The sequence below is a fragment of the Oreochromis niloticus genome, unplaced genomic scaffold (assembly GCF_001858045.2).
Source record: "Oreochromis niloticus isolate F11D_XX unplaced genomic scaffold, O_niloticus_UMD_NMBU tig00003488_pilon, whole genome shotgun sequence".
Classification (NCBI taxonomy): Eukaryota; Metazoa; Chordata; class Actinopteri; order Cichliformes; family Cichlidae; genus Oreochromis; species Oreochromis niloticus.
In genome coordinates this window covers 1-14,757 of record NW_020327875.1, presented here as the reverse complement: position 1 = coordinate 14,757, position 14,757 = coordinate 1, and the positions used below count along the sequence as shown (strand labels likewise).

Below are 14,757 nucleotides of genomic sequence, written 5' to 3'. Positions count from 1 at the left end.
TGCAGTACACGGTTTGCAACTGACCAAAGCTACCTATTCTTTGCACAGTTTGTAACAGAAACACACATGGCTACAAACAGCATGTCCATCCAATTGCGCAAAGGTAAGGCAATCACCAAGGATGGACGTAGAATTTGTAACAGAATGCTTCAAATAAAGACGAGTGGAGAGACTGATAAATAACAAAGATGCACACGCTTCATGAAACCTCTGAGAGGTACTCCAGCCTATTGGGAGAAGGCACTGAAAGATCTGCATGCTATGGTCAGACAGTTAGGAAAGCCGACTTTTTTCCTGACATTTTCAGCTGCTGAAATGAGATGGCCTGAGGTTGTTGAGGTCATAAAAACTCAACAAGGTGAACAAGTGGATTTTTCACAACTTGACTGGAACACAAAGTGTGAAATTCTCCGAAGCAACCCTGTGACTGTGATGCGATTGTTTGAAAAAAGAGTCGATGCACTAATGACAACACTGATCCTGTCCCAGCACAGCCATCGGTGAAGTAGAAGATTACTTTTATCGAGTGGAGTTTCAGGCCAGAGGTAGCCCTCATATCCATTTACTGGTTTGGGTCAAGATGCACCTAAATTTGGAAGCGACCTTGAAGACCACGTGTACAAATTTATTGACAAGTACATAACATGTAAGATGCCTGACCAAAATGCCGATCCTGAACTTCACAAAATTGTGTCTGAGGTTCAAGTCCACAGCAGAAATCACTCCAGATCCTGCAAAAAAGGTAATGTCATGTAGGTTTGGGTTCCCCAAACTACCGGTAGACCAAACAATGATCACTTTCCCAAGCCCAGATGATGACGATGATCACAATGATAAGCAGCATAGCACAAGTAAGGAGAAAGGCACAAATGAAAACAAAAGCAAAAAACAGACGAATGGCGCTCGCAAAAAAACAGAAAGAGGCCAAAGAAAAACTCCAGCCATTGAGAGATTTGCTCTGTGACCCAAATTCCTCGTTTGAGGACTTGTCTGAGCTGCTTCACAAATGCAGATTAACTTATGAACAATACTTGGATTGTGTCTTCAATTTAAGCAATGGCCATGTCATCCTCTTAAAGCGTGAACCTAATGACTGCTGGGTGAATGCATACAATGCAGATCTGCTGAGAGCCTGGAATGCCAACATGGACATCCAATATGTCATTGATGACTACAGCTGCCTGATGTACATGATGTCTTATGTCTCTAAACCCGAATTTGAGATGACACAATTTCTTAATGGAGTCATCCAGGAGGTCAAAAAGTCCAATGTCAATGAAAGAGATGAAATGAAACAGATAATGCAGGCATATGCTAAACACAGAGAAGTCAGTGCCCAAGAATCCGTGGCAAGGACATGCAGCCTGCCACTAAAAAGTGTTCACGCAGTGTGGTGTTCATACAGACTGATGATGATGCCCTGAAAATGAGTCTCCCGATGAGCAGGTTGCAGAGCATGGCACCAGATGATGAAAATGTGTGGATGTCTGGATTGCCAGAAAATATGCAAACAGACCCAGAACGCCTGAGTTTGAAGAATGTGTTTGGCTGAATTTGCTTCAGAGTACAGGATTCTCTACAGCCGTCAAACAGAGTCAAAAAATGCCATCCCTCTTTTGAATAACATGGGTTATATTCAAAAGAGAACAAGAGGGAAACCTGCAATAATCAGATATCCTCGCTTCTCAGAAAAGAAACAACCAGAGAAGTTTTATAGCAGACTACTAAAACTTTATTTTCCACATCGATCAAATGATGACCTTAAAAACACAGAACACCCCACATCCGAACAGTTCTACAAAAGTGGACGAAAACATGGTTTTGCAGTACGGCCAATTGTTACCTTTAACAAAAAGCGTTATGAAAGCCATGGCAAAACAATGGAAAGGGCATTGGAACAGATTGAACAACAAGGCCCACTTATCAATGCATGGAACACCTTTGCACCTGAGGTTGAAGTAGATCGTTTAGAGTGTGTGGCCCAACGACAATCCAGACATGACACTGACGAAAATGAAATGGACATTGTTCCAGACTACCAAGTCAGTGGTAGCAGCAGTGGAGCCATGCCAGCAATCATAGCACCAAAGCTGAGCCCAGACTTTGTCAGAAAAATGTACCAAAGTCTGAATGAAACCCAAGCATCCATATTCTACGCAGTGCGTGAGTGGTGTTTCAAACTTGTGTGGGGTCACTGTCCTGAGCAGTTCTTTTATTTTGTCTCTGGAGGAGCTGGCTGTGGAAAATCACATGTTATCAAGTGCATATATGAGGAGGCAACAAAGATTTTGCACCAACTCCCCAGATTCCGTGACCAAGCAGACATGTCCTACCCTGCAGTCCTGCTGCTGCATTTACTGGCACTGCAGCTTTTAACATATCTGGGAAAACACTGCACTCTCTGCTAAAGCTGCCAAAATCTTTAAAACCGCCGTATCAGGGACTGGGGAATGCACTGGATGAAGTGAGAGCTTCACTTTCAAATGCAGAGATTCTGGTCATTGATGAGATATCTATGGTTTCTAAAGACCTTTTTGCCTACATCCACTGGAGACTTCAGCAGATCAAAGGAAACAAGAAGCCTTTTGGTGGGATGTCTATCCTTGCAGTAGGAGACTTTTACCAGCTGCCACCCCTTGGAAAAGCCAAACCACTCTGTGTGTACGAGGACAATGTCCTTGATCTCTGGAAAGACTATTTCCACATGGTCAACCTGACAGAAATCATGCGACAGAAAGATGATCATTCTTTTGCTGAAGTTCTGAACAGGATAAGAGAAGCAAAAAACAGATTCTCTTGAAGCCAATGATAAAGCCTTGCTCACACAGGCTATCCATGACATAAAAGACTGTCCATCTAATGTATTACACATTTATGCTACAAACAAAGAGGTGGACAAACACAATTCAGCAACTGTAACTGCTCTTCATTCTGATATCATAAATATTCAGGCCGAAGACTACAGAAAAGACCCACGAACGGGTGAGATGGTCCTGCTGGAGATTGATGAAAGGCAACAAAAGAGATTACCTGATAACATACAGCTGCACTGGAGTGCGTGTTATGATTATTAGAAATTGGATTTGAAGATGGGCTTGTTAATGGGACATTTGGAACATCACGAACATTGTGACAACCACACAGGATGGACAAAACTGTGAATCTCATTGGACTTACGCTGGACAATCAAAATTCTGGGCAAAAATTTCGCAGAAAAATACAAGGATCCTCAGACACCTGGTATATATTGAGAAATGTGAAGAATCTACAAGTAAAAAAGGAGTTCTTCGCAGGCAATTCCAATGAAGTTGGCCTTTGCATGTACAGCTCACAAAGTACAAGGCATGACAATGGAGTCAGCAGTAGTATGTTTGAAGCGTGTTTTTGAACCTGGAATGGCCTATGTTGCACTCAGCCGCACAACCTCACTTAAAGGACTTACATCACAGACTTTGATGAAAGGAAATCTATGCTGATCCTGCCATCACAGATGCACTCAAAAATATGAGACATGCATCATTTGAGATGCAAGACCACTGTTGCAATTCTTAAATCAGTTGTTCCACAGTCCCACGTGACAATTATCCATCACAATGCACAAGGTCTCCCAACTCACATGGAGGACATGAGATGCCACCATGAACTCAGCCTTGCTGATGTTTTATGCATAACAGAAACTCACTTGTCTGGATCATCAGTTCTCCCCGCTTCCAGCTCGAACAGTAAACATGGCACACGCAACAGACACGTCTCTTACACAACCATACAGACATGGCAAAGGTAAATGGCGGTGGAGTTGCAATGTACTACAAACAGTTCTTACAGCAGAGTCTCGAAAATACCTGCAAATGTGACTGACCTGAATTTGTTGTTATCAAGTTGAATCGCCAGTCACAGCTTTGATAGCAACTGTATACAGGCCACCAAATTACAGCCACGTGAGGTTTTTACCACAATGCAATGTCTTTTGGACTCATTGGAAATGATGAATTGCCAACCAATTATTGTTGTGGAGACTTCAATGAGGACCTTATGAGCAGAGGAAAAAACCCATCCAAGAACTGTTCAGTCAAGAGGATATGCACAACTTATTACTGCTGCAACTACCGAAAAACACACATGATTGATCACCTTACATATCACAGCCAAACGCCTGCCTCCAATCAGTGTTCTGAATACATATCAAGTTATCACAACCCCATTTATGTGTAATTCACTAACACAAATGACTGCAAGGTTGTGGGATATGGACTTGCCAAGTGATCTAGTGTCTTTGCAACTGAGCACACTCTACCACCAACAAGGACAGCTCACCAGTGGGAGCTGATAGATAAGACTGCTCTCATCCATTGAAGAGCTGACCAGAAACGTGAACAGAGAGACTGCAACTGCACCTGATGGATCCCTGCCATAACAGGTAATTGTATTTTTGTTTCTTACTTTATATTGTAACATTTGATATTGATATTGTTTGAAACAAACTATAATCTCATCCATTAATTAAGTCATCCATTCATTCATAACTCCTCAGATGTGTTCTGTCCAGTGAAGGCAGTGGAGAAGCCCTACACTGATCTTGAAACTGTGCCACGCTAGTAGAGACCGGCTACAAGGATGGGCAGGTATAGTGAAATTAAAATGCACCTTTTGGTTCAACAGGTTTATATATATATATACAGTCAAGTGATCAAAAGACACCAGTATTAAACCCATTTAAACCAACTACATGCTTGGATTGGAACTGTATACAGGCCACCAAATTACAGCCACGTGTGGTTTTTACCTCACATAGCAACTTACCCCATCCAAAGACACCAGTATTAAGCAAATTTCCTTTTTTTACTACCTTTTTAATATAGTTTTGGGTCATTTAGTTCTAAAGTTAGATTTGTTTTTCCAATTATTTTTTAGAACTTCATTACTTGCCATTCGCTAACTGAAGAGCTGCGCTTTGTGATGTCTCTTGTTTTATTGTTTAAATTGTGTTTTCCTTTTATCTGTTCTAGCTGTTTTCGCAAGTCAGCCAACCACTTGCTTCCAAATGACCCTTATCCAGAAGTATCCGTGAGTGCCTCATCAACAGAACTAAGTGGAGACCTACCTCTCAGAGAAAAACGCACACATAAGAAAAGCCGACCACTTCAGTACTGGGAAGAACATCCTAATCTGTTCCCTCTATGGCTGCTGTTGCGATCCCAGTGTGCCCCCTGTAGCTCTGTGGACAGTTTTGGATTTGTTTACATCTCACCCAACCGCTCACGGCAGATGGCTGCACCTCTCTAAGCCTGGTTCTGCCGGAGGTTTCTTCCTGTTAAAAGGGAGTTTTCTGACACACTCTACCACCAACAAGGACAGCTCACCAGTGGGAACTGATAGAGAAGATGCTGATGCTCTCATCCATTGAAGAGCTGACCAGAAATGTGATCAGAGAGACTGCAACTGCACCTGATGGGATCCCTGCCATAACAGGTAATTGTATTTTTTTTCTACTTTACATTGTAACATTATTGATATTCTTTGAACAAACTATAATCTCATCCATTCATTAAGTCCTCCATTCATTCATAACTCCTCAGATGTGTTCTGTCCAGTGAAGCAGTGGAGAAGCCCTACACTGATCTTGAAACTGTGCCACGCTAGTAGAGACCGGCTACAAGGATGGCAGGTATAGTGAAATTAAATGCACCTTTTGGTTCAACAGGTTTATATACAGTCAAGTGATCAAAAGACACCAGTATTAAACCCATTTAAACCAACTACATGCTTGGATTGGAACTGTATACAGGCCACCAAATTACAGCCACGTGTGGTTTTTACCTTACATAGCAACTTACCTCATCCAAAGACACCAGTATTAAGCCAATTTCTTTTTTACTACCTTTTTAATATAGTTTTGGGTCATTTAGTTCTAAAGTTAGATTTGTTTTCCCAATTATTTTTTAGAACTTCATTACTTGCCAGTTTGCTAACTGAAGAGCTGCGCTTTGTGATGTCTCGTTTATTGTTTTAAATTGTGTTTTCCTTTATCTGTTCTAGCTGTTTTCGCAAAGTCAGCCAACCACTTGCTTCCAAATGACCCTTATCCAGAAGTATCCGTGAGTGCCTCATCAACAGAAAATAAAGTGGAGACCTACCTCTCAGAGAAAACGCACACATAAGAAAAGCCGACCCACTTCAGTACTGGGAAGAACATCCTAATCTGTTTCCCTCTATGGCTGCTGTTGCGATCCCAGTGTGCCCCTGTAGCTCTGTGGACAGTTTTGGATTTGTTACATCTCACCCAACCGCTCACGGCAGATGGCTGCACCTCTCTAAGCCTGGTTCTGCCGGAGGTTTCTTCCTGTTAAAAGGGAGTTTTTCTGAACACACTCTACCACCAACAAGGACAGCTCACCAGTGGGAACTGATAGATAAGACTGCTGATGTGCTCTCATCCATTGAAGAGCTGACCAGAAACGTGAACAGAAAGACTGCACCTGATGGGATCCCTGCCATAACAGGTCATTTGTATTTTTTTGTTTCTTACTTTATATTCTTTGAAACAAACTATAATCTCATCCATTCATTAAGTCATCCATTCATTCATAACTCCTCAGATGTGTTCTGTCCAGTGAAGGCAGTGGAGAAGCCCTACACTGATCTTGAAACTGTGCCACGCTAGTAGAGACCGGCTACAAGGATGGGCAGGTATAGTGAAATTAAAATGCACCTTTGTTCAACAGGTTATATATACAGTCAAGTGATCAAAAGACACCAGTATTAAACCCATTTAAACCAACTACATGCTTGGATTGGAACTGTATACAGGCCACCAAATTACAGCCACGTGTGGTTTTTACCTCGCATGGCGACTTACCTCATCAGAAGACACCAGTATTAAGCCAATTTCTTTTTTTTTACTTCATTTTTAATTTAGTTTTGGTCATTTAGTTCTAAAGTTAGATTTGTTTTCCCAATTATTTTTTAGAACTTCATTACTTGCCAGTTTGCTAACTGAAGAGCTGCGCTTTGTGATGTCTCTTGTTTTATTGTTTTAAATTGTGTTTTCCTTTTATCTGTTTCTAGCTGTTTTCGCAAAGTCAGCCAACCACTTGCTTCCAAATGACCCTTATCCAGAAGTATCCGTGAGTGCCTCATCAACAGAAACTAAAGTGGAGACCTACCTCTCAGAGAAAAACGCACACATAAGAAAAGCCGACCCACTTCAGTACTGGGAAGAACATCCTAATCTGTTTCCCTCTATGGCTGCTGTTGCGATCCCAGTGTGCCCCCTGTAGCTCTGTGGACAGTTTTGGATTTGTTTACATCTCACCCCAACCGGTCGCGGCAGATGGCCGCCCCTCCCTGAGCCTGGTTCTGCCGGAGGTTTCTTCCTGTCAAAAGGGAGTTTTTCCTTCCCACTGTCGCCAAAGTGCTTGCTCATAGGGGGTCATATGATTGTTGGGTTTATCTATATACATTAATGCTTGTATGCTTTTCATTTATACTTTTGCCTTACTCTTCAGTTCATAATATAAAGTTACTTGAATGGTTTCCTTTTCGTTTTCCTTTTTTATTTTATATTGCTTTGCTATTTACCACAATCTAAATATCATGTTTAAATGTCATACATTATTGTAAATGGTATCTGTACAAAATATTGTTTGAATAACATGATACATTTATTAGTCCCACAACGGGAAATTTCATAATTTGCATGTGGTATTTTCCCCTTTGACATTAAAATACCTTTGAAATACAAATTGAATACCGCTTAATGGACATCTTTTTTTCTACCACTTTAAACGACTCAAAACTGTAAAATCTAAATTGTAACTTCTCTTGAACACCTGACACTGAAGCATAATTTATTTCTTTATATCTATTAACTTATTTTGTAATCATGTAACTGGAGCATCTTTCTCTCATCTCTGTATGCCGCATATAACAGAGATCACAATACAGCTTACTTTGCTTTAAGTTGAAAATCAGCTGTATTCCATTTCCCTCCTTCTTGTGGTATAAAAAGCAAACTATGCTCATGTTGCATCTTGCTCCCTCTGGTGTTATAAATGGCAACTGGCACTAATTGAACCACATTAAAGGCAAACTACACTCATTGGCAGTAGCATAGGCACACATAAAATTTCTTCTGAAATTTTCGCTTTCTAGTTTTATGTGTTTGATGTGTGTCGGGGCGTGGTCTGCAGTGCCGCTGCAGGGGAGGTGGACCCGCGGGTGTAAAGTCTGTGCTCTCTTGGCTGTTTTTTGGGTGTGTGTTGGGCTATGAGTTGAAAAGCTACGGCTGCCTGTGTGGGTACACCAACCATGTGTGAAAAGTGGTCCATAACGTAATGCTTCAAAGCATGTTCATGCAAACATTGTCGGGGTCTGCCGTGATACAATGGGACTTCTGCTCATGAACCTCTGTGCACAGCGTCTGCAAATCGGGGCTGTACGAAGTCACCTCATCTTTACCCAAAACTGTAAGCTGTCATCTGTGAGGCGCGAGCGGTGTTTGTTTTTATCATAATTCATGGTGGAGAATGGCTGCTCTGCTGAGTTTTGCTCTCTGTAGCCGTATGAATGGCAAACTACACTGATTAGCAGCGGCATAGGCACACATAAAATTTCTTCTGAAATTTTCGCTTCTAGTTATTATTATTATTATTCTCCAGTTTCCGCCTGAAATTTTGCAGCGAATCTCGCCTCGCAGTTTTGAGACAAGCTTCATATATGTTACCTCATTTTGTGCGGCCGGATCTGGAATGGTGTGCTATGACTTTTGGTGTTTATGAATTTTATAGTTTTTTAAATATAATATTTTAGTGAAAATTTTCCCGCGCTCCTCTGCCAAACAGTTTTGACATTAGGTTACATATGTTAGATCATTTTGTGCGGCTGGAGCTGGACTATTATGTTATGACTTTTGGTGTTTATAACTTTTATAGTTTTTAAATATTAATATTTTAGTGCAAATTTAGGCCAATTCATCTTTTGGCGCCAAATAAACAGACTTCATTTGTGGTGTCTTGGCTCTCTCTAGTGGTATGCCGGGAGTGGTACAGCCTGTGTACCCTTATTTGGATTACCGTAATGATGACAATTTCAACGGTGCGCACAGCGTCGCTGCTTTCAGGAGCCCTTGGAATTTTTAAGGTTGCGCAAATCATTCAAAAGTTACGGTAATGCTTGGTGGAAAACTCAATATCCCACAATTCATAGCACGCCTCTACAGAGTGAACAATGGCGGCCACCACTTCGTTTTATATGTCTTTTATTCGTGTTTCTAGGTCACAAAATAAGCTTTAAGATATTTTCAGGCGAGAATGTAGGTGTGTAAACTTCAAATATCTGCTTGTTTTATCAAGGCATCCCATATTTAGCGACAGTGCTCTGACTACGTCGGTCCTGCCTGACAGCTAGCCGGCTACCTAGCTGGCTACCTAGCTAGCTGCCGCACTTGGCTGCAAATGGATAGCGAGGGACTCTCTCTGTCGTTTCACCTCCCTGGTCTCTCGCAAATGCTCGCATAGAATCGGAGTTACAGCTGGATGTGGAAAAAATAACTGAGTTGTTTGGTGGTGGAGCTACAACAGAGGGCAGCTACCCACCGGTGTGTGACAGAAAGGACATGCCGCCAACGAGACATATGAGGCCGGGCAGGCGATTGCTAACGCGGTGGTCAATCATGGATCAGGGAAAGCGAAGGCAGGAGCGTGAGGTGAACTGAATTTCAGGTAAGAAGTTATGAACTGCACTCTATTTGGGTCAGATATAAACAGAGTTTAGGTGTAGTTTATTTTCGTTGTGCTGACTTTTTACAATCGTACTGCGTGCTAGCTAGCACGAGGGGAGTTTATATACAGCTGTGTGCGCGCTAAGTTACTGACGTTGGACTTTATTTTATTCATAATGGTTAGTTCGTAGAGTTGCCGTACAAACGGAATCGTGCCACATTCAGAGAAAATATTACGATTTATTCTGTCGTTACGAAGCCTCCCCTGTCATTCTCTGCCTGTTGAAACTTCAGTCATGAAACTGATCAATGATCGGCTTTTCTCTCTTGTTTGTTTATCGCGCTAAACAACAGCTGCACGTTTAAGCTTGATCAGCTGTTGTTAGAATTCATTTGCTTTTAATTTCTAGTATCAGCTGATGTTTGCTGCAGCCACAGCTGTAAAAACGGCTGTTCCAAACCAGATATCCTTACTGAATCATCAGAGCTGAACAGGTGATGGAGAAACAGGTTTACCCTTAGGTGACATGAATGAGTTGAAGGGAAGTTATGAACTGTTTCTGAGAGACAAACACCAAGCTCATTTTTTTGTGTAGCTGACAGCTGGTAACTGTGCAGGGGCGGATCTAGCAAAGCTTTTGCCAGGGGCCAGGTAGGGAATTAACAGAGAAAGGTGGACACAAAGATATACTTTTCTTTCTTACTCTCATACAGGGAGTGCAGAATTATTAGGCAAGTTGTATTTTTGAGGAATAATTTTATTATTGAACAACAACCATGTTCTCAATGAACCCAAAAAACTCATTAATATCAAAGCTGAATGTTTTTGGAAGTAGTTTATAGTTTTAGCTATTTTAGGGGGATATCTGTGTGTGCAGGTGACACTTCCTGTGCATAATTATTAGGCAACTTAACAAAAAACAAATATATACCCATTTCAATTATTTATTTTTACCAGTGAAACCAATATAACATCTCCACATTCACAAATATACATTTCTGACATTCAAAAACAAAACAAAAACAAATCGGCGACCAATATAACCACCTTTCTTTGCAAGGACGCTCAAAAGCCTGCCATCCATGGATTCTGTCAGTGTTTTGATCTGTTCACCATCAACATTGCATGCAGCAGCAACCACAGCCTCCCAGACACTGTTCAGAGAGGTGTACTGTTTCCCTCCTTGTAAATCTCACATTTGATGATGGACCACAGGTTCTCAATGGGGTTCAGATCAGGTGAACAAGGAGGCCATGTCATTAGTTTTTCCTTCTTTTATACCCTTCTTGCCAGCCACGCTGTGGAGTACTTGGACGCGTGTGATGGAGCATTGTCCTGCATGAAAATCATGTTTTTCTTGAAGGATGCAGACTTCTTCCTGTACCACTGCTTGAAGAAGGTGTCTTCCAGAAACTGGCAGTAGGACTGGGAGTTGAGCTTGACTCCATCCTCAACCCGAAAAGGCCCCACAAGCTCATCTTTGATGATACCAGCCCAAACCATACTCCACCTCCACCTTGCTGGCGTCTGAGTGGGACTGGAGCTCTCTGCCCTTTACCAATCCAGCCACGGGCCCATCCATCTGGCCCATCAAGACTCACTCTCATTTCATCAGTCCATAAAACCTTAGAAAATCAGTCTTGAGATATTTCTTGGCCCAGTCTTGACGTTTCAGCTTGTGTGTCTTGTTCAGTGGTGGTCATCTTTCAGCCTTTCTTACCTTGGCCGTGTCTCTGAGTATTGCACACCTTGTGCTTTTGGCACTCCAGTGATGTTGCAGCTCTGAAATATGGCCAAACTGGTGGCAAGTGGCATCTTGGCAGCTGCACGCTTGACTTTTCTCAGTTCATGGGCATTATTTTGCGCCTTGGTTTTTCCACACGCTTCTTGCGACCCTGTTGACTATTTTGAATGAAACGCTTGATGTTCGATGATCACGCTTCAGAAGCTTTGCAATTTTAAGACTGCTGCATCCCTCTGCAAGATATCTCACTATTTTTGACTTTCTGAGCCTGTCAAGTCCTTCTTTTGACCCATTTTGCCAAAGGAAAGGAGGTTGCCTAATAATTATGCACACCTGATATAGGGTGTTGATGTCATTAGACCACACCCCTTCTCATACAGAGATGCACATCACCTAATATGCTTAATTGGTAGTAGGCTTTCGAGCCTATACAGCTTGGAGTAAACAACATGCATGAAGAGGATGATGTGGACAAAATACTGATTTGCCTAATAATTCTGCACTCCCTGTAAACACCAAGCTCCTTTTTTTGTGTAGCTGACAGCTGTAACTGTGCAGGGCGGATCTAGCAAAGCTTTTGCCAGGGGCCAGGTAGGGCATTAACAGAGAAAGGTGGACATAAAGATATACTTTTCTTTCTTACTCTCATATAAATATTTAGCTTTTATTAAATAGTTATCTGAATCTCACAACCAAGTTTGTATAATATACACAAGATTGGCTGTAGACCATTGTTCATAATTCAGAACACTGTGTAGAAATAACAAAAAACAAAAAGTGAATGCATGTGTGAAAAGTGGTCTATAATGTAATGCTTCAAAGCGTGTTCATGCAAACATTGTCGGTCTGCCGTGGTACAATGGACTTCTGCTCATGAACCTGTGTGCACAGCGTCTGCAATCGCGCTGTACTAAGTGACTTCATCTTTACACAAAACTGTAAGCTGTCATCTGTGACGCGTGAGCGGTGTTTGTTTTTACCATAGTTCATGTGGAGAATGGCTGCTCTTCTGAGTTTTGCTGTCTGTAGCCGTATGAATGGCAACTACAGTGATTAGCAGCGGCATAGGCACACATAAATTTCTTCTGAAATTTTCGCTTTCTAGTTATTATTATTCTCCATCTTCCGCCTAAATTTCGGCACGTATCACGCCCCGCAGTTTTGAGAAAAGCTTCATATATGTACCTCATTTTGTGCGGCTGGATCTGAATGGTGTGCTATGACTTTTGGTGTTTATGACTATTATAGTTTTTAAATATTAATATTTAGTGAAATTTTCCCGCGCTCCTCTGCCGAACAGTTTTGACAATAGGGTTACATATGTTAGATCATTTGTGCGGTTGGAGCTGGACTAGTATGTATACACTTTTGGTGTTATGACTTTTATAGTTTTGAAATATTTAGATTTTAGTGCAAATTTAGGCCAATTTTCATAGAAACAGACTTTATTGTGTGTATTGGCTCTCTCTAGTGGTATACCGGGTAGTACGTCTGAAAATCTGTATGCTTGTTACAAAACTCCATATCCCATAATTCATAGCACCCCTCTGCCGAGTTAAACAATGGCGGACACCACTCGTTTTAAACGTCTTTATTCGTGTTTCTAGGTCACAAAATAAACTTTAAGATATTTTCAGGCGAGAATGTAGGTGTGTAACTTCAAATATCTGCTCGTTTATCAAGACATCCCATGTCTTGATAGCCGGCTAGCTAGCGCCGCTAGCATAGCTAGCTAGCTAGCGCCGCTAGCGACCCTTCGTGAAAAGAACCCGACTTGTCTTGCAGTGAGGCGCCTGAAACGTTTCACCACCCGATCGCTCGCCAACAGTCTGTTTTAGCTGGACTTATTTTTCGTTATATGGGCCGATGATGCTGGTCGATGTGGAAAATTAACTGAGTTGTTAGATGGTGGAGCTACAACCGAGGGCAGCAGTGTGTGACAGAAAGGACATGCCGCGAACGAGACATAAGAGGCGGCGAGGCTACCGCCGATCGACCGGTGTTTGCTAACGCGGAGGTCAATCATGGATCAGGGAAAGCGAAGGCAGGAGCGTGAGGTGAACTGAATTTCAGTAAGAAGTTATGACCTTCACTCTATTTGGGTCAGATATAAACCGAGTTTAGGTGTAGTTTATTTAGCAATAGTTCTCTTACGTGTTGCTGATAGCCGGCTAGCTAGCTAGCTTAGCTAGCTAGCGCCGCTAGCGACCCTTCGTGAAAAACCACCCAGGCTTGGCTGATAGTGAGGTGGCTAAAATTTGTTTCATCGCCCGATCGCTCGGCAAGGGTCTGTGTCTTAGCTGGACTTATTTTTCGTTATATGGGCCGATGATGCTGGTCGATGTGGAAAAAATAACTGAGTTGTTTGGTGGTGGACCTACAACAGAGGGCAGCTATCCACCGGTGTGTGACAGAAAGGACATGCCGCCAACGAGACATACAAGGCGGTGAGGCTACCGCGATCGACCGGTGTTTGCTAACGCGGAGGTCAATCGTGGATCAGGAAAGCGAAGCAGGAGCGTGAGGTGAACTGAATTTCAGGTAAGAAGTTATGACCTGCACTCTATTTGGGTCAGATATAAACCGAGTTTAGGTGTAGTTTATTTTCGTTGTGCTGACTTTTTCAATCACTTACAATAACTCGTACTGCGTGCTAGCTAGCACGGAGTTTCTATACAGCTGTGTGCGCGCAAGTTACCGATGTTACCGATGTTGAACTTTATGACAGCCTCCCCTTCATTCTCTCGCCTGTTGAAACTTCAGTCATGAAACTGATCAATGATCGGCTTTTCTCTCTGTTTGTTATCCGCTAAACAACAGCAGCACGTTTAAGCTTGATCAGCTGTTGTTAGAATTCATTTGCTTTAATTTCTAGTATCAGCTGATGTTTGCTGCAGCCAGCTGTAAAAAACGGCTGTTCCAAACAGATGTCCTTACTGAATCATCAGAGCTGAATGGTCATGGAGAAACAGGTTACCCTTAGGTGACATGAATGAGTTAAGGGAAGTTATGAACGTTTCTGAGAGACAAATATACACCAAGCTCCTTTTTTTGTGTAGCTGACAGCTGGTAACTGTGCAGGGCGGATCTAGCAAAGCTTTTGCCAGGGGGCCAGGTAGGGCATTAACAGAGAAAGGTGGACACAAAGATATACTTTCTTTCTTACTCTCATATAAATATTTAGCTTTTATTAAATAGTTATCTGAATCTTACAACCAAAGTTGTATAATAATACACAAGATTGGCTGTAGACCATTGTTCATCATTCAGAACACTGTGTAAAAATAACAAAAA

The 14,757-nt window shown here is 42.0% G+C and overlaps 1 long non-coding RNA gene across 1 annotated transcript; it reads left to right on the top strand.

The window, feature by feature from the left end:
• The first annotated feature begins 4,564 nt into the window (after positions 1 to 4,564).
• Positions 4,565 to 6,627, top strand: LOC109199059 (uncharacterized). The gene is made up of 3 exons (XR_002059550.2): positions 4,565 to 4,622; positions 6,037 to 6,500; positions 6,597 to 6,627. It is a non-coding gene; the product is annotated as an uncharacterized LOC109199059 (long non-coding RNA).
• Positions 6,628 to 14,757: the final 8,130 nt, after the last annotated feature.